The sequence below is a fragment of the Mustela lutreola genome, chromosome X, assembly GCF_030435805.1.
Source record: "Mustela lutreola isolate mMusLut2 chromosome X, mMusLut2.pri, whole genome shotgun sequence".
NCBI classification, from domain to species: Eukaryota; Metazoa; Chordata; class Mammalia; order Carnivora; family Mustelidae; genus Mustela; species Mustela lutreola.
Window position 1 is genome coordinate 111,880,796 of NC_081308.1, and position 21,821 is coordinate 111,902,616.

The 21,821-nt window shown below is 39.0% G+C and overlaps 1 pseudogene; it reads right to left on the minus strand.

Annotated features, from left to right (window-relative positions):
• LOC131821066 (actin-related protein 2/3 complex subunit 5-like protein) overlaps positions 1 to 5,158 on the minus strand; it is a 59,721-nt pseudogene extending 54,563 nt beyond the window's left edge.
• Positions 5,159 to 21,821: the final 16,663 nt, after the last annotated feature.

Sequence of the window (21,821 nt, forward strand, 5' to 3'; positions counted from 1 at the left end):
CCTTTCAGTGGTCACTTAGACCACTGCACATGAAAATAATTGCAAGTTAAGTAATGTGTGGGTCATAATGCAGGACGGCTTGATGACCCACCTGTCCCCAAGCCAAAATAACTCCAGAAAGAAATAACCTTTATAAACACAGAGAAAAGATTACATCCCACCAGGGCTTTCCAAACACAAAAGAAATGCTCATAAATATTCTTTGATTTCTCTGGTAACAGCAGACGCTCACAGGAAAATAAAATCATCCTTACCCTGCTGTCCTCAGTCTTCCAAAGGCATCCCACTGCCCTGATCAGGTTATCCTCCTTGAAACAAAGTAACTTTTAATAAAGTGGATCGCTGGCAGGGAGAGCCTGATATGATCACATACCTGTTATAATAGGATTTAATTCTGCTTTAGATGTGCTAGTTTTAATAAAAAAAGATTGAGCAAATCAAAAATAAATTACATTGAAAGGTCAGCCTTATTGCTTGTACAGTTATGTTAACTCCCCCACCGACACTTTTAGAGACTGTATTTATGAGACCTTTTGATTTGGGGAAGAGAGGTATAAAATACATCGACAATTCCCCCATTATTTGCAGCAGTATTTCATTTCCAAGTGTCAATTCCAAGCACTTAAGTATGGCATTCTTTAACAGGAGTAAATCTAAAAAGTATGAGTTGTTTACAGAATGCTGTTATTCAATATATTAATAAAACAAGCTTTTCTATCCAGTGCAAAGTTTGGAAAAACCCTGTCAGAGTTTATGCAGCATATAATTCGCTTTAGTGCATGTGGAGCATTTATTAGGAATGCATTGGCTCCTAATTTGAATGAATATATTCTGACACAGCATCTATTCTGCCAGAAGGGAAGCCTCCTAAATTTACTAACTGGGAATAGATGGACCAATAACCCACCCAAGATTATTTTCCTGGTCTTTCTAGTGGGACATACAAATAGGAACACTGAGTATGTTTCTTTGCTCAGCCTCAATTTAATAAATGCTACTATAAGCAATTCTAAATGTCCTTCCTTATTCCTAGGTCAGTTTCATGATCTATCCATCACACATAACAGCATGTTGAAGGGGACTTCTATTATTGTCACAAAATAGGTGACTATAGTCTAAAGCTGAGGGCAAGTAATAATAACAACAATAACCACTTGCATGACATTTATTACATACCAGGCACTAGACTAAGTACTTTATAAATCTTAATCCAATTACTTCTCACAATAACCCTATAATGTAAACACCATTATTAACACTATTTTAGGTAAGAGAAAACTGAAGCAGTGAAAATTTAAGTAAGCTGCTCAGTGACAGTTTGTAACTATAAGACCCAGGATTTGAACTCAGGGCCTCTAGCTCCAGACTTGAAGTGTCTTGTCACCTAGATTACCTCATGGTCTAAAGAGAGCCACCAACAGATCGGATCAGATATTTTCCCCAGGGCTTACTGGCCATAGTGTCATCTACCATCCTCAACTACCCTCCACTTCCAATCTACTCCCCTGAGGCCTGGAGGAAGAGAAAGAGCAACTTATTAGAGTTTTCAGCCTGGTGGAAAAAAGGAAAAGTTTCTTTTCTCCCTTCCATCAAAGTCAAGTAAAATAGGAGATAGTCTCCAAGAGAATCTCTCATAGATTTGGAAAGAATCTGTAAGAGTGGACTAGAATCTTGTTCTTGGGAGAATGCCCGAAGAGTGTAGACTCTGTATACTTACTCTCTTGTCTTTGGGTGGAACAAGGTAAAAATCCTTAGGGAGTATAATATAGGTTCTCTATGGGAAGAGAGTGCTTGTGAATATGGAGGCTGGGGCCTGCTCTTCACCTGGAGATTTCTGAAGGCAGGCAACTTGCTAGAGCAATACATCCCAACAGAATGTGAAATGATAATAGCACAATGTAACCTGGAAGAGAGCAGAATGATACTCCCCCCCACCCCCAGATCCTCGATGTCCTTGAAAGTCAAAGAAAAGGACCACAGCAGTTCTGTGACTCCAGGTAAAAGAGCATGAAGTAGGAGAGCAGGAGGCTTAGCGCTATACAGGCAGATTCAGGGCCAATAGTCATGGCAACCCACCCAGCAAAGAGGTTAGGCACATTGACTTCTGGAAATGACTGCAAGAGACCAAGCTTCTCCTCTCTGAGAGAGTTCTCAGTAACAGGATGCTTTAGGAAAGCTAGCCATCACTCCCATAAAAGCCATATACCCCACCTGGGCACACAGAGGATAAACACAGCAGCAGCAACTACCAGCAAGAGCTAGAAGCAAATCTAGCCAGTGTGAGGCCAGAGGTATATCCCTATCCCTAACAGACAGCTACAAAACAATACAAGAGAAGGTAAATTACAAGGAGGGGAAAGAACAGAGGAGAATAATACATTGCCCCTGCATCTTCTCCTAGTTCTCTAATCCACTCATCTGGATAGCATAGGGTAAGGAGCAAACTTTGAATCAGATATGAAATTGGAACTTTTTAACAGACTAAATTTGACCAGCTAAAAAGGACCAGAAAAATATGAATAAAAAGAACTGGACAAAGCAAAGCAGGAATCGATGTTCAGAACACATGAACACTTTACATGTTAATACCCCTAGTAATTTCATATTCCTGAGTGAGCCAGTTATATCAGAATTTCAAATGGGGGATGGGAGTTGGTGCCTCTTCAGCAGGCTGCAGTAGTGTGGAAATTACTCTTGAGGCCCTTGACTTCAAAGATTATAGGTCTATATAAACATTCTGACCTTCCATGGTTCATTTTCAGCTTGTCATTCCTGGATTTATGAGCAACAGCTGTTGTCCAGACCACCAGCCTAGGACAGAATACAGTCACATAGAAAAAAAAGTAACAAAATTCCCCTTCTCTGGCTTAGTTCCCACTTGCAAAATTGGAGGAATTCTAGCTCCACTGAAATTCCTCCTTCTGGTTCAAGTTAGCTATGGTGAGGGATAGAGGAGAAAGTATCCTTAGGGTGGGTTTGGGTTTTGGTTTTGGTTTGGGTTTGGGGTTGTTTTTGTTTTTGTTTTGCAGCATCTGCCTTAGGCCTTATATCCACATGGTTCCTGGAAACCAGGTCCTAGAGGCAGGTCTCTGTGTCTTACCACACTTTTACCATCCAAAGAATATACTACTATTTGCTGTCACAGCACTCCATCTCCATGATACTGTAGTGTCATGACCACTACTGCAGCAGGCCTCTTCTGTATTGGCACTCTTAGTTTCATACAGAAATACCACATCAGAATGTGCTGGTACATTCCAGATACCACTTGGGAGCCCCTCTCCCTCAAATCTGACATTTGTCCCAAAGGAATATGGCAACAGCCTATATGAATATCAACCCATCACAATGCCCTTGATGATCTCTCTTCACACCCTAGCATTATCCCTAAACCAATTTGTTATCCCTAAACCTAATTCAGTTACCAAGGTGAGCTCTGAATAATATGAGATATATATTGTGTAAGTGCTCTGTGACCAAGCACTGGGATAATTATATTACCACATTGTATTCTCAAAACCATTAGTTCCTGGTTAGGATTAATCTTATATGGAAAAGTAGAAATGAAAAGGAAGTAATAGTGACTTAAACAGCATGGGGCATAGTTTCCTCTCATTTTCAAGAAGGATTGGTATGATATCCCCACAGTGTCAGAGATCTATATTCCTATTCTGTTACTCCATCTTGATAATTTCAGCCTTGGATGGCTGTTAGGGTTTTAGCCATGATTGCTCCCATTCCATCCAGCAGAAAGTAGAAAAAGAATGGGAAAGGCATGCCCCTTCTTGTTAAAGAAATTTCCTACTAGTGGCACATACTGCTTATGCTTTCAATCAATTGCTCAGAACATAGTCACATGGCTACCCCCAGCTGCAAAAGTGGCTGGGAAATGTATTCTTAGTGTTTGGGTTTTTTTGTTTGTTTGTTTGTTTGTTTTGGTGGTGGTTGTTGTTTTTTAAGAGAGAGAGAGGAGGGTGGGGAGAGGTGGAAAGAATCTTTTCTTTCTTTTTTTAAGATTTTATTTATTTATTTGCAAGAGAGACAGTGAGAGAGAACATGAGTGAGGAGAAGGTCAGAGAGAGAAGCAGACTCCCCGTGGAGCTGGAAGCCCGATGCAGGACTCAATCCCAGGACTCCAGGACCATACGTGAGCCAAAAGCAGCCATCCAACCAACCGAGCCACCCAAGCGTTTCGGCAGAATCTTAAGCAGGCTCCACTGCCAGCATGGAGCCCATTGTGAGGCTCAATCTCAGCAGGCTTCAGCACAGAGCCTGATGTGGGACTCAATCTCACCATGCTGAGATCATGACCTGAGCCAAAACAAAGAGTCAGATGCTCAAACAAATGAGCCACCTAAATACCCCCATGTAGTTATTTCTTAATGACTATGTAGTCAGCTGAAGAACTGAGGTTCTATTGTTGATGAAGAAAGGAGAATATATTTGGGGGATAATGAGCAATCACTACCACAGGGAGGTATGAGTCTCCCACATATAATTATACATTAGAAGATCTGAGACAGGGAGGAGCAATATGGCAGAGGAGTAGAAGACCTAAATTTTATCAGGTCCCAGGAGTTCAGCTAGATAGTTATCAAACCATTCTGAACACCTACAAACTCAACAGGAGATCAAAGAAAAGAAGAGCAGCAATTCTAGGAACAGAAAAGCAACCACTTTCTGAAAGGTAGGACGTGTGGAGAAGTGAATCCAAGGTGATACAAGGGAAGAGAGACTTCAGGGAGAGGGACCAGCTCCCAGAAAGTGGTGGAGCACCAGAGCACAAAATCAGAACATTAAAAAGTCTGCTTTGCTGAGGGACATCGCTCCAGAGACTAAACAGGGGCTGGAACTTTCATTGGGACAGTGGGGTCTCAGGCCCCTCAAGGTCACAGAAAAACCAGAGGTGCCTGACTGTGGCAGACCTCCCAGGCATCAGAGCAGGGAAGCCAGCTTCAGAGACGGAGCCAAGGAGGGGGCTCTCAGCTCAGGGTTGCCATAAATCATAATCCCTGGCACAGTTGGGCCACTACTCTTCAAGCAGGGACTCCACAAGTGGCAGATCCAGGGAGACTCACCTTCCCCCGCCCTGGGGGTGGCACGGGAGTGCACTGTAGGAATTTGCTGGGTTTGGAGACGCCAAATGGGGCTGGGTCATGTACCAGAGATAGAAACGCTCAGTCACAGGCTGGGTGAGCATAGAGTGGAGCCGAGACCAGGGAGACAGGAGTGATTTTCTCTGAGGGCTCAGTGAAGAGTGGTGCCTCAAGCTGATGGCTCCAACATCCTGGAGATTGGGAGGCCACCATCTTCATTAATGTCCCCCAAAGCTGTACAGAAAGGTTTCAGGGAACAAAAGCTACAGAGAGCAAACCCAAGCATATTACTTAACCTTGCCCCTGGGAAAGGTGGTGCAAGTCTGCCTCAGGCAAAGACTTTTGAGAATCACTGCAGCAGGCCCCTGCTGAAGAAGATCAGCAAAATCATCTAACCAGACCAAGTTCACTGATCAGTGAGAACTGCAGAACTCCAGAGCTAGTGGAATACAGCACATAGAATTCATGGATTTTTTTTCCCATGATTCTTTATCCTTTCAAAATTAAATTTCTTAAATTTTTTTCTTATTCTATTTAATTTTTCCTCTTCCTTGCTTTAACCTTTTTAACTACTTTATCAGTACATTTTTTAAAAATATTTTATAATTCTCATTGTTATAGTCAGATTCTATGCCTTCATTGTATTTAACCTTACATTTGTATACATATAAGTTTATCTTTCTTTAAAACTCTGGTATACAGTTTCTTCTAACAGATCAAAATATAAGTTAAATCTAGCATACGGCTTTGCTCTAGTATCCAGCCTGATCACATTCTTTCCTTTTTTTTTTCCTTTTTAATCTTTTTTCAACCAACTTCTTATCTTACCAATTCCTTTTTTAGAATCTTTTTTAATTTTCATTTTTATAGTCATATTCCATCCCTTCATCATGTTTGCCCTTACTTGTGTGTGTGTGTGTATGTATATATATGTATATACATATATATATACATATATATATGAGTTTTTATTTCTTTAAAATTTGGAGAGGCAGTTTCTTCTAACAGACCAAAATACATCCAAAATCAAGTGTGTGGCTCTGTTCTAATCAGTATATATGTGTATATGTATGTATGTGTATATATATATATTTATTTATATATTTGTTCTCCCATTCATCTATTCTTATATGAATAAAATGACAAGGCAGAAAAACTCCCCTCAAAAAAAGGACAAGAGGCAGTACTGATGACTAGGGACCTAATCAAGACAGACATTAGTAAGAAGTCAGAAACAGAGTTCAGAATGATGATTATCAAGATGTTAGTTGGGCTTGAAAAAACGTATAGAAGATACAAGAGAATCCCTTTCTGGAGAAAGGAAAACACTTTCTGGAGAAATAAAAGAACTAAAATCTAACCAAGTGGAAATTTAAAAAGCTATTAAGGAGGTGTAGTAAAAAATGGAGGTCCTTATTGCTAAAATAAATGAGGCAGAAGAGAGAATTAGTGATATTGAAGACCAAATGATGGAGAATAAATAAGGTGAAAAATAAGAGATAAACAACTACTGGGCCATGAAGGGACAATTTGAGAGATAAGAGATACCATAAGATGAAAAAATATTCAAATAATTGGGAGCCCAGAAGAAGAGAGAGAGGATCAGAAGGTATATTGGAGCAAATTATAGTAGAGAATTTCCCTAATTTGGTGAAGGGAACAAGCCTCAAAATCCAGGAGACACAGAGAATCCCCCTCAAAATCAATAAAAATAGGTCCACATCCCATCATCTAATAGTAAAATTTACAAGTCTCAGTGACAGAGAGAAAATCCTAAAAGCAGCTTGGGACAAGAGGTCTCTAACATACAATGGTAGAAATATTAGATTGGCAGCAGATCTATCCACAGAGACCTGGCAGGCCAGAAAAAGGACTGGCATGATATATTCGGAACACTAAATGAGAAAAATATACAGCCAGGAATACTATATCCAGCTAGGCTGCCATTGAAAATAGAGAGATTAATAAAGCTTCCAGGGCAAACAAAAATTAAAAGAACTTACAAATACCAAACCAGCCATACAAGAAATATTGAAAAGGGTCCTCCAAGCAAAGAGAGATCCTAAAGTAACATATACCATAAAGGAACAGAGACAATATACAGTAACAGTCACTTTACAGGCAACACAATGGCACTAAATTCATCTTTCAGTAGTTACCCTGAATGTAAATGAACTAAATGCCCCAATCAAAAGATACATGGTATCAGAATGGATTTTTTAAAAGGCCTGTCGATATGCCATCTTCAAGAGACTCATTTGAGACACAAGGACACCTCCAAATTTAAGGTGAGGGGTGGAAAACCATTTACCATACTAATGAACATCAAAAGACAGCTGGGGGGTGGGCAATCCTTTTATCAGATAAATTACATTTCAAGCCAAAGACTATAATAAGAGATGAGGAAGGACATTACATCATACTTAAAAGGTCTAGCCAATAGGAAGACCTAACAATTTTAAACACTATGACCCTAACATGGGAGCAGCCAACTATATAAACCAATTAATAACAAAATTAAAGAAACACATTGACAATAATACAATAATAGTAGGGGACTTTAACAACCCCTCACTGCAATAATAGTAGGGGACTATAACAACCCCCTCATTGAAATGGACAGATCATCTAAGCAAAAGATCAACAAGGAAATAAAGGCTTTAAATGACACAGTGGACCAGATGGACATCACAGATATATTCAGAACATTCCATCCCAAAACAAAGGTATACACATTCTTCTCTAGAGCACATAGAACATTCTCCAGAATAGATCATATCCTGGGTCACAAATCAGGTCTCAACCGGTACCAAAAGACTGGGATAATTCCCTGAATATTTTCAGACCACAGTGCTTTGAATCTGGAACTCAATGACAAAGAACTCAAATACGTGGAGGCTAAAGAGCATCTTACTAAAGAATAAATGGGTCAACCAGGAAATTAAAGAAGAACTTTAAAAATCTTTGTAAACAAATGAAAATGAAAACGAAACTTTTCAAAATCTCTGGGATTCAGCAAAGGCGGTCCTGAGATGAAAGTATATAGCAATACAAGCCTTTCTCAAGAAACAAAAAGATCTCAAATACAAAACCTAACCTACACCTAAAAGAGTTGGAGAAAGAAAGCAAAGAAAGCCTAAACCCAGCAGGAGAAGAGAAACAATAAAGAGCAGAGCAGAAATCAATGAAATAGAAACCAAAAGGAGAGTAGAACAGATCAATGAAACTAGGAGCTGGTTCCTTGAAAGAATTAATAAGATTGATAAATCGCTGGCCAGACTTATCCAAAAGAAAAGAGAAAGGACTCTAATAAGATCATGAATGAAAGAGGAGAGATCACAACCAACACCAAAGAAATACAAACAATTATAAGAACATATTATGAGCAACTATGTGCCACCAAATTAGACAATCTTGGGGAAAAAAATGGATGCATTCCTGGAGTCATATAAACTACCAAAACTTCACCAAGAAGAAATAGAAAACATGAACAGACCAATAACCAGTAAGGATATTGAAGCAGGAATCAAAAACCTCCCAACAAACAAGAGCTCAGGGCCAGACGGCTTCCCAGGGGAATTCTACCAAACATTAAAGTAGAATTAGTACCTATCCTCCTGAAACTGTTCCAGGAAATTAAAAATGGGAGGAAAACTTCCAAATTCACTTTATGAGGCCAGCATTACCTTGATCCCAAAACCAGACAAAGACCCCACCGAAAAGGAGAATTACAGACCAATATCCTTGATGAACACAGATGTGAAAATTCTCACCAAAATACTACCCAACAGGATCCAACAGTACATTAAAAGGATTATTCACCACAACCAAGTGGGATTTATTCCTGGGCTGCAAGGTGGGTTCAACATCTGCAAGTCAATCAATGTGATACATTAATAAAAGAAAGAACAAGAACCATATGATACTCTCAAGAGATACTGAAAAAGCATTTGACAAAGTACAGCATTCTTTCTTGATCAAAATACTTCAAAGTGTAGGGAGAGAGGGTACATAACTCAAAATCATCAAAGCCATCTATGAAAAACCCACAATGAATAACACACTCAATGGAGAAAAAATGAGAGCTTTCCCCTAAGGTCAGGAACACGGCAGGACTTTCCACTATCACCACTGCTATTCAACATAGTACTAGAAGTCCTAGCCTCAGGAATCAGGCAACAGAAAGAAATAAAAGGCATCCAAATCAGCAAAGAAGAAGTCAAACCCTCACTCTTTCCAGATACTTTAGCTGGAAAACCCACAAGACTCTACTCCAAATCTGCTACAACTCACACAGGAATTCAGTAAAGTGTCAGGATATAAAATCAATGCACAGAAATCAGCTGTATTTGATATACCAACAGCAAGACAGAAGAAAGAGAAATTAAGGAGTTGATCTCATTTACAATTGCACCCAAAACCATAAGATACATAGGAATAAATCTAACCAAAGATGCCAAGAATCTGCACTCAGGAAACTATAGAATACTCATGAAAGAAATTGAGGAAACACAGAGAAATGGAAAAACGTTCCATGCTCATCAATTAGAAGAACAAATATTGTGAAAATGTCCATGCTACCTAGAGCAATCTACACATTTAATGCAATCCCTATCAAAATACCATCAACTTTTTTCAAAGAAATGGAAAAAACAATCCTAAAACTAATATGGAACAAAAAGACACCCTGAATAGTCAGAGGAATGTTGACCAAAAAAAGCAAAGCTGGTGGCATCACAATGCCGAACTTCAAGTTCTATTACAAAGCTGTAATCATTAAGACGATATGGTACTAGCACAAAAACAGACACATAGATCAATGGATCAGAATAGAGAGCCCAGAAATAGACCCTCAACTCGATGGTCAACTAATCTTCGAAGAAGCAGGAAAGAATGTCTAATGGAAAAGAGATAGTCTCTTCAAAAAATGGTGTTGGGGGGGCACCTGGGTGGCTCAGTGGGTTAAGCCTCTGCCTTTGGCTCAGGTCATGATCTCGGGGTCCTGGGATCAAGCCCCACATCAGGCTCTCTGCTCAGTGGGGACCCTGCTTCCCCCTCTCTCTCTGCCTGACTCTCTGCCAACTTGTGATCTCTGTCAAATAAATAAATAAAATCTTTTTTTAAATGGTGTTGGGAAAATTGGACAGCCACACGCAGAATAATGAAAGTGGACCATTTCCTTACACCATGCATAAAAATAGACTCCAAATGGATGAAAGACCTAAATGTAAAACAGGAATCCATCAAAATCCTTGAGGAGAACACAGGCAGCACCCTCTTTGACCTCAGCCACAGCAACTTCTTCCTAGACATATTGCCAAAGAGAAGGGAAGGAAGGGCTAAAATGAACTAATGGGACTTCACCAAGATAAAAACTTCTGCACAGCAAAGGACACAGTCAACAAACCAAAAGACAAGTGACAGGATGGGAGAAGAAATTTGCAAATGACATATCAGATAAAGGCTAGCATCCAAAATCTATCAAGAACTTATCAAACTTAACACCCAAAGAATATATAATGCACTCAAGAAATGGGCAGAAGACATGAACAGACATTTCTGCAAAGAAGACATCCATGTGGCCAACAGACACATTAAAAATTGCACAATATTGCTGGCTATCAGGGAACTACAAAACAAAACCACAGTGAGATACCACCTCACACCAGTCAGAACAGCTAAAATTACAAAGTCAGAAAATGACGGGTGTTGGCAAGGATGAGCAGAAAGGGGAACCTTCCTACACTGTTGGTGGGAATGCAAGCTGGTGCATTCCATACTGTAAAACAGTATGGAAGTTCCTCAGAAAGTTGAAAATAGAGCTACCCTATGACCCAGCAAATCACACTACTGGGTATTTACCCTAAAGACACAAATGTAGTGATCTGAAGGGGCACGTGCACCTGAATGTTTATAGCAGCAATGTTCACAATAGCCAAACTATGGAAAGAACCTAGATGTCCAATGACAAATGAATGGATAAAGAAGATGTGAGATTGTGTGTGTGTGTGTGTGTGTGTGTGTGTGCGCGCGTGTGTGTGTAATGGAATATTATGCAGCCATCAAACAATGAAATCTTGGGGTGCCTGGGTGGCTCAGTGGGTTAATCCTCTGCCTTCAGCTCAGGTCATGATCTCAGGGTCCTGGGATCAAGCCCTGCATCAGGCTCTCTGCTCGGCAGGGAGCCTGCTTCCCTTTCTCTCTCTGCCTGTCTCTCTGCCTACTTGTGATCTCTGTCTGTCAAATAAATAAAATCTTTGAAAAAAATGAAATCTTGCCATTTTCAATGACAAGGATGGAACTAGAGGGTATTATGTTGAGTGAAATAAGTCAATCAGGGAAAGACAATTATCATATGATCTCCGATATGAGGAATTTGAGAGGCAGTATGGGTGTTAGTGGGGGGATAGGAGGGAAAAATGAAACAAAATGGGACCCGGAGGGAGACAAACCATAAGAGATTTAATCTCAGGAAACAAACTGAGGGCCGCTGGATGGGTGTGGAGAGTGATAGGATGGCTGGGTGACGGACTTCGGGGAGGGTATGTGCTAATGGTGAGTGCTAGGAGTGCTATGAGTTGTGTAAGACTGATGATTCACAAACCTGTACTCCTGAAACAAATAATACATTACATGTTAATTAAATAAATAAATTAAATAATAAAATAAAACAAAAAGATCTGAGACAAAGATGGGAGATGAAATTCTAGCCAGTGCCCACTAGCCAAACCTGTGTTCCCTAGCTCAAGCTTTCTATTAGCCCAAAAGATGCAGTGCCTTTTTGTATTCAGATGAACCATATAAAATTATCATTTTTATAGACCACAATGATGGAATACAAGTAATTTTATATGGTTCAACCTAATAATTACAACATTACCATTACTCAGCCTATTGGGGAAGGAGTAGTTCCCTTTATTGCTCAATGACTAAATATTAAATGTTTAGCAACCAGCTCTCTGAGGGGGAAAAAAAGCGCTTATTTGTAGTATTTGCTGTTTTCCATGGTGAAAATAGTCCTACTATTGCCTATCTCAAACCTTCAACTTGACATCACCAAACACAGAGTTGGGAAAATATATGCAATATATTGCACCATTACATGGTATTCCCACACACAAATATGAGTAAATAGTCTCAAGAAGTTAGATAAGCAAAATGTAATAAAACAATCAGGAAGTGATGACTCGTGTATTTGTTTTTAATATAATTTTAATTTATACAATTTAATTTTTAATAATGACTCTGCTTAAAAATTAGCTTGCAAAATTTCCCGAAAAGTTCTTAGCTCTTTTGAGCCAGAATGAGCTGGCTCTAGTGTACCCTTGGCTAAAGGCCATGGTCCAATTATCCAGTTATTTGACCTGCCCATCAAACCCCTTGCTTCCTTCTCTAAACTAATACTACCTACCCACCTGTCCACCCCTCCAGATGTATATGAGTTAACTGAATATTTATAGCTTAGGCTACACCCTGAGATTTCTGTCCACCTATTATCACTTTTTTAACTTAGTCTATTTGTCTTTTCAGCCTGTACTACCCCTTGGGGTAATATATGTACTCCCCACTGGGTGAAGTCTACATTTCCTTAGTTTATTTGTTACAAAATTATCTCATTAGTCTTCTAACTTCAGAAAGGGCCCCTACCTGTCCTTTCTAGGATCCAACATAGACAACAGCTCCATTTTCTTTCTCCCCATCCTCCCACCCCCACTCCTGATAACAAAAATCTCTATCTTGCAAACCATCCTTTCTCTACATTGAGAAGTTCTAATATTTTGTCCTTGTGGTCAAATGTATCCACCCACCCTACCATCCAGGAATTTTAACCCCATAGTCTCCTTGGCTTGTCTCTCCACCTTCATTATGGTTTATAGATTAAACAATTTAAAGTCCACATAAGTCTCACATAAGTCATGAATGAAGTCCATACAAATCCCTTTTCAGGGACTACAAATTTTATAACTCCCTACCTCACATTTGATATTTCAGCAACACAGAAGCCTGGAGTTTCTTAAACTCTCCCAGGTGTTCCTTGCCTTGTGCTGCTTCTTTTATCTCTGCCTGAAATGCTCTCTCCTCCTTTCCCTACCCCACATAATCAAGTTCACCTGTCAAATGCTTGTTCATCTCTTTCCATCTCCTCCAGGAAGCCTTCCCCAATACCTCAAGACAGAATTCATTAATTTCTCCACTGCACAATGCCTTTATTATACATAATCCTGCTGTTGTGTGAATAAATAGGGTTGCCAAATTTAGCAAATAAAAATTAAGGACACCCAGGGCACCTGGGTGGCTCAGTGGGTTAAGCCGCTGCCTTCGGCTCAGGTCATGATCTCGCATCTCAGGATCGAGTCCCGCATCGGGCTCTCTGCTCAGCAGGGAGCCTGCTTCCCTCTCTCTCTCTCTCTGCCTGCCTCTCTGCCTACTTGCGATCTCTCTCTGTCAAATAAATAAATAAAATCTTAAAAAAAAAATTAAGGGGCGCCTGGGTGGCTCAGTGGGTTAAGCCACTGCCTTCAGCTCAGGTCATGATCTCAGAGTCCTGGGATCGAGTCCTGCATCGGGCTCTCTGCTCGGCAGGGAGCCTGCTTTCCTCTCTCTCTCTGCCTGCCTCTCCATCTACTTGTGATTTCTCTCCGTCAAATAAATAAATAAAATCTTTAAAAAAAAAAAATTAAAAAAAAAAATAAAAAAAAAATAAAAAAAAAAATTAAGGACACCAATTTAAATTTCAGATGAATAATAATTTCTAGTATAAGTATGTCCCATGTAACATTAAGAATATATTTATGTTAGAAATTATTTATTGTTTATCTGAAACTCATACTTAATTGAGCATCCTGCATTTCATCTAGCAACTCTAATGACACCACACTAGCATTTTTTTCTGGCAGCCCATCTATGGGTTCCTTGAGAGCGGGGATTTTGGCTTGTTCACCTTAGCATCATGCAGTCCTTAGCATATGGTAAGCGCTCACTAAATGTTTTTGAAACTACATTAAGGTACTATCTTATACCATTGAACTAGTTTACAGGTAACATCTTATTGAATCTCACAAAAATCCTGTAAGGTTAAAAAAACAGATATTATTGTCTTCATTACACCAGTGATGAAACTGGGGGCCAGAGAGAAGTGACTTACCCAAGACTGTGCCATGTGATCACTATGAAGCCAGAACTTAGACCAGGTCCTTCTGAATCCCTAGTTCTTTCTGCCAAACCACATTGCTGTTTTTCTGTATGTGGCCACAGATTTTATGCAACTTTGCAATTTTCAGAACTATTTCTAAGCTTTAAATAAATGATCATACTTGCTTTGGTTTTAAATGATATTATGCTTCCATTGGTATAGCAGTGACTTTAATAAAGCTTGTGCTTGAAGTTGAACCTAGTGAATTTTTAATTAGGTATCAATCAAGTGGAGGAATGGTTATAAAGCATCATTTTCCAGTAAAGTCAGCAACATAGTAAATGATTTTATTGGTAAGCCATGAACTTTTTTTTACATATTTATTATTATTATGTCAATATGGGTTTTCTCTATCTGCGTATGTATAGCAGTTGACAATATCAGCTGTATTATTAGTTTGGTTTCCTCTGCTTGGCTAGCTTTTCAGTTGTGGTAAAGTGAAGTCTGCATTTCCCGTCTCAGCACTTTTGAAGAAGTGGCAGTTACAGTAAAACTTATATTAACTTACACCCGAGTAATGAGCCCTCTGTTAATTGAAATTTTTCTGCACTTAGTGCTCATGGAAAAAAAAAAAAGAGGTAATTATGTGAAGATGGACTGACAGACATTTTTCCCTAAGAAACATGTGACACTGGTCTATTCAATCCAATTTTCTGTACTACCCATTTCCATATAGAGTTCTATACAGTAATGAGTGATCAGCCCCTTGACCTTTATAGAGGGCCCAGCTTTCTACAAGGTGTTGTGGGGTTCAAAAGAGGCAGAAAGAAAATAATATTCATTAAATGACTACTATAAACATCTCTGGGAAGATTTTCAAGAAACTGATGGTTGTGGTTGTCTCCTGGGAGGGGAAGTGAGTGACTGACTAGGGGCAGGAGTGAATATGAGGCTTATTTTGCACTATATTCCCTTGTGTCCATTTTGAAATTTTTATCATGTACCTGTATTACCTAATCAAAGAAATTAAGAATTGCTTTAAATGGCTATCATATTCTTTACATGATCTAATAAATTCTAAGTGACCTTTTAAGATATGAATTGTTATCTCTATCTTTATAGAGAGAAAACTGGGGGCTCAGAAAATTTGGTTTACTTGCCTCAGTTCACATTAGTTAAGTGAGTGAACAAATCTGAACAAGGGTCTGCCTTATTCCAAAGCGATGCTAACTATACTGCTCCTCAAAGAAAATTAAAGCCCAATATTTGTCCTCAATGACAATTTTGTTAGAGAAATAAGACATAAAATTCTGAGGAGTTAACTACCATATTTCACCAATCCTAAGAAACCATTTTAAGTGTTCTAAAATAACGATGTGTCTTCTCATGAGTGGCATGTTGTAATATATTCGTGGTATTTTATTTTTCTCAGTGATTCATAAGATAATGGTGTGCTGGGGCACCTGGGTGGCTCAGTGGGTTAAAGCCTCTGCCTTCAGCTCGGGTCATGATCCCAGGATCCTGGGATCGAGTCCCACATCGGGCTCTCTGCTCAGCAGGGAGCCTGCTTCCCTCTCTCTCTTTGCCTGCCTCTTCATCTACTTGTGATCTCTGTCTGTCAAATAAATAAATAAATTTTAAAAAAAAATAGGATAATTGTGTGCTTTTCCACCAATGGCATCTTGGAGTCAATGAAATATGGTTCCAAAATAATGCTGAAAATCAGAGAGTCTGAACAGGCACCCCAAGCAGTAAGTGCTATAGTTTTGAGGAAAGAGTGCCCTCTTCTGTAAGAGTTGCTAGGAAAGGCTTTGCACTGGTTAGAGCCAAGCTTCAGTGCTTGGTAGTGTATCTGTTACCTATTTCCACAATAATACTATGCAATAAACCACCCCAAAACTCAGTAGTTCAAAACAATAATCATTTATTATTCTCTCAAGTGTATAGTTTATCTGGGAAGTTCTGATCATCTAGGCTAGACTTGTTTATATGTCTATAATCAACTGGAGTCAGCTGAATGGTCTTGGCTAACCTCATTCATGTCTAGAGATCAACTGGCCATTGGTTGATCTAGTTCAGTCTCAGCTTGAATGAGGGGTAGTTTTTCATACACTATCAGCAGGCTATCCTAAGTGTGTTCTCACGGATAAGGCAAAGGAGGAAGAGCATAGATGCAAGAGTGAGCAGGAAGAAATGGAAGCCTTTGCTTCCACCATGTTTGTTAATATCCTGCTGGGCAAAGTATGTTATGGCTGAGCCCAGAGTCCAGAGATGAGACAGAACCTGCTACCTACAATGGGAAAGGTGAAGAATTAGGTCCATCGATGCAATCAATCTATTGCAAACAGCTTCAGATATGCAGGTTAAAGAAAGGAAGGCTTTGGTTGCAAGCTAAAAGAGACTCTCCAGAAAAAGGGAATCAGCCAAATAAACTATGTATGGGTTTGAGGGGGTTGTTCCTTCAGCAAACACAGAACTAAGCTAGACTATAACTGTGAGTTTATTTATGGACAATGTTGACAATGACAACACAAAATCATTATTTAAAATAAGGGTAGAGTCAATTATCCCATAAATTCAGCCTCCCCCACTTCTACACCTAGAATCTCTACACCCATGTAACCTTAATTCTCTACCAAATACAGTTGGAAACTGCTTCATGGCATCCTGGGCCCCAGAAGCAGAACTAACCTGCTTTTGTTCAGCTTCTTAAGGGACGTATAATGAATTCAGCTTGGAGTACAAGCACTCTAGGCCTGGAAAAGTCACCCTTCAGCTCAGCCATCTTATGAAGCCAAGGTGTTTTCCTCACTGACCAGGGCAAATTTTTCATGTCCAACTCCTTCCAAGGTCAGAGAGAGATCCCTCCTCAGGAAATAAACTTTAGAAAGGGCATGCAAACAACTTCCACTAGGATTCCAACTTGCACCCTAATAATGTTTGTAGAGCTTTCTTCTCTGTGATATTGGTGGTTACTTCACCACCTTTGAGCTCTGAATCACACTCAGGATATCCAAAGCACTGAGAATTTTCTTTTGAAAACAAAAAGAAAATCAATTTCAGCCAACTCAGTGTTGCCATTTTATGAAGTTAAGGTGCTCAATGTAAATTAATGTTTTCAATGTATTCCTTTGATCAATAGGTGTAATTATTTATTGGAATCACACAAAGCCAAAAGCAAACCAATCATTCCTGGAATGGTAGGCTTTATACCATGCAGATAAACCCCAAACACAACTTCACAGAGCTCAAGGCTTATGTGACACCTGCAATGTTACAAGTCAGCTCTTTAAAAAGAATCCAAACATGTTCATTATTTGCCTCTCTTCCTATGAAAATGCATCTAGATTTTCACTGAAGATCCACGAACCAGAATAAGGGGAGTTTTTCCTGATTGGTTGCTTGCCCAGAAAATAACCATAAGTTCTTTATGATTAGTAACTATATTGCTTCTAGGAAGCACAAATTAGGCAGAATAAACTTACACTGAGCCGTCAGGCAAAACTAGCCTGATTTTCTAACCAGAGGACCCTTGCAACTCCTGTCCCCAGTCAAAAGATTACTCTATGAGCTTGTCTAAAGTCAAGTCTAAAATTCTTACTATTTGTCACTGCCAGAGTACCCAAAGGCCTTTCCTCTCTTAAGACCCACGATCCATTCTCAAACCCAGATCAGTTTCCTATGTTTTCACAAATACTGGCCAGAACTCACTGAACACTTATTTATGTGCCAGGCACTCACCTAGGCACTTCACATGCATTACCTCACTGATTCTTTACAAAACTCTATGAAACAGATAGTAGTACCCCAGTCCTAACTCTAAGATGCCAATGATTTTAAAATTCGCTATCAATTTAACAAATCCTATATGAATCATATACACTAGTTGTAAGATACATATCAAATACAGAGATGTTAAAATGTTAGGATCAGGGAAATAGGTAATATCCCCTTTTACATATGAGGAAACTGAAGTCCAGAGGACTTAAATAACCTGTCCAAGGCTACAAAACTAATAAGTAGTGACTGGGGTTCAAACCCAGATCACGGATTCCAGTGCCTGTAGAAGCATGATCACTTTACTTCCTTTGGCATAAGTCCTTTGCCACAAATGGCTTGCTCCTCCTCCCCTTCACAAACACCACATTTCATTCTATTCCATAGAGTTCTGTTCACCCCTAGAACCTGGCTATAAGGGTGATAAAACTACCCAGTTTCTTCCTTACAAAATACCTCAAACAACCAGAAACTAACCATCATACCAGGAAATAACAATAATATCATCTAGTAAATAAAAGTGCAGAATTATGGATTTCAAGATGAAACACCTAATATATGCTTCAGTCTCTCCATCCAGCAGAAAAACTACTGAAATATAGAGGACTCCTTGGAAGACATAAAGCAGGTGAAATAGTACTGAAGAGAGAAACTACATCTTACAATATAGGCAGTAAAATTCTGCTCTAGTAGATGAGAGCAGTCAAAAGGATGCTTCATGCCTTCAGGTGGTAGAAATAGGAAGAGCTTAAGGATAACTATGAAATGATTGAACAACATCATCTGCTCTGTACATCCTTCCCACCTCCTCCCTCAAAAGGCCAGGCAGTAGTGATAGCAGCAACAGTGTTTGCCTCCAAGTAGGAGCAGTGAGTCTGGGAACTTAAATCAAAGAGAAAACAATGCTTTAGGTGTAAGATTGCCAGACAGGTTACAGGACACCCAATTAATTTGAACTTTAAATAAGCAATGAATTTTTTTCTGTAACTATCTCCCATATATTGCATGGAGCATACTATACTAAAAAAGCATTCATTATTTATCTGAAAACAAAATTTAACTGAAATTAAAATATGTAAAAATTCTAATATTCAATGGTTTTAACGTGCAATATGTGGGACATATTTACACAAAAAAATCACTGCTTATCTGAAATCAAATTTAACCAGAAATCCTTTTATTAACTAAATCTGGCAACCCTATTCAAGAGGCTAGCAACCCCTAGAGAACACCCACATCTAAAAGAATAATCACCCATGTACTTAGCCAGCAATATGTCCTACTGCCCCTTAATATAGTCACAAAAAACAGTAGCAACTTCCATCTAGTCCCTCAAGCAGATTGCACAGAGGCAAGAATTGTCAAACATTTAAGGAAATCTCATACCACTGAAAAGAAACAACAAACTCATACCACAAAAAAGAAACAACAAAATAAATGAAAGAATTTAAGTTAGAGGAAACAAAATTAAAAGAGAAATTAGAATTAAAACTTCTATTTATTCCCTCAGAGAGGCATGGAAGGATATCACTGCCATAAAACAAGAAGAAAATATTTTGAATAAGAACTGAAGACTAGAGGGCGCCTGGGTGGCTCAGTGGGTTAAGCTGCTGCCTTTGGCTCAGGTCATGATCTCAGGGCCCTGGGATCGAGTCCCGCATCGGGCTCTCTGCTTAGCAGGGAGTCTGCTTCCTCCTTCTCTCTGCCTGCCTCTCTGCCTACTTCTGATCTCGCTCTGTCAAATAAATAAATAAAATCTTTAAAAAAAAAAAAAAAAAGAACTGAAGACTATTTCTAAAGCTAATAAGAGATCTTGAAAATTAGAATAAAAATATTGAAATAAATAGCTCAAAAGAATAAATAGCATATTGTATTTTCATCAAAAGCAAATAGGCAAGCTACAAAATTGAACTGAGATATTATCCAGGAGAACCCAAAGAATTAAGCTGATAGAAACTGTGAATGTACAAAGATAGAGAGGACAGACCCAGAAGTTTTAACATCAGTCTAAGAGTAGTTTCAAAAGAAGAGAATGGAGAAGAGGCAATATTTGAATAAATTATTGGCAAATTTTTCCCATATTGAGGAATTATCGTGAGTTTTTGATTGAAAAAGCCCATCAAGGGATGCCTGGGTGGCTCATTTGGTTAAGCATAAGTGGGTCCTGAGATCGGGTCCCACATTGGGCTCCTTGCTGAGTGGAGAGACTGCTTCTCCTTCTGCCAGCTCCTCCCTCTGCCTCCTTCTCCCCCTGCTTGTGCGCGCTCTCTCTCTCTCTCTCACACACACACACACACACAAATAAATGAATAAAATCTTTTTTAAAAAGGCCCATCAAGTGTCAAGCAGGATAAATTACACACACACACACACACACACACACACACACACACCCTTAGACACATTGCAGTTACAATTTCAGAAACCAAGTTTAAAGTGCTAAAAACTACCAATGAACAGAAAGAGGAATCTGATTATCAGGAAGTAATGACAATCAGTTTGAAAGCAGACTTCCACCTGCAACACAGAATGCAAGAAAACAAGAAGTGCTTTGTATTGCCAGTGGAAAATCCTTCTGAACCTAGAATTCTATCAGTCAAGAGTAAGGTAGAATAAAGACATTTTCAGCCATGAAAAGATTCAGAAATTTTACCAACCACAAACACATGCTGAAAGAATTACAAAAAGAAAATTGAATCCAGGAGGAAGTAGTGAGACTCAAACCTAAATTTATCAATATAAGAATTGGGGATAGAAAGCAGAGGGTGGTAAAAGCATGCTAAGGTTATTAACTTTTCAGAAGATGAGTTAGACACTTACTAATTCCAGTGTTAAAAATCACATCTTTATGTGTATGTTAAAATTTTAAGGGTGCTTAATAAAACATAGAAATAAAGTGTATAATTTTCCAACTTGAAAGAGGGGAGGGGAATGAAAAAGCTCAATGCACTCAATAGAAAGCAGAAGGAGGGTGCCTAGCAGGCTCAGTTGATGGAGCATGCAACTTTTCATCTTTGGGGTGTCAGTTCAAGTCCCATGTCAGGTACAGATTACTTAAAAGATAAAATCTTTAGAAAGGAAAAAAATCAAGTGGCAGCATGATAGATTTGTGATGGGAAATAAGAAAGGAATAACTATACACATTGGTAATCACCATAAATGTAAATGAATTAAACTTATCTATTTAAAGACAATAAAGTGGGGCCTAGGTGGTACAGTTGGTTAAGCCTCCAACACTTGGTTTTGACTCGGGTCATGACCTCAGGGTGGTGAGGTCACGTCCCACTTAGGGCTCTGTGTTCAGCACAGAGTCTGCTTAGAGTTTCTTTTCCTCTCCCTCTGCCCTTCACTACCTCTGTATGTTATCTATCTCTCAAATAAATAAATCTTTTTAAAAATAACAAAATTGGGGTGACTGGGTGGCTCAGTCAGTTAAACATCTGCCTTTGGCTCAGGTCATGGGTCCTAGGATCAAGTCTTGCATTGGGCTTCTTGCTCAGTGGGGAGCCTGCTTCTCCCTCTGCCTGTTGCTCCCCCTGCTTGTGTGTGTGGTCTCTCTCTCTGTGACAAATTTTTAAAAATAAAATATAATAAATACAGTAAAAATGATCCAACTAGATTTTATGTGCAAGAGACACACTTAAAACAAAATGACTTATATAGATTGAAAATAAAGAGCTATAAAAAATAATACAGACAAATGATAACAAAAGGAAAACCAGTGTGACAATATCAAGAACAAACAGAACATAAATTCAAGGAAAAAATAATTCAGAGACCAAGAGAGAAATGCCATTTTGATAAAAAGAAAGAGA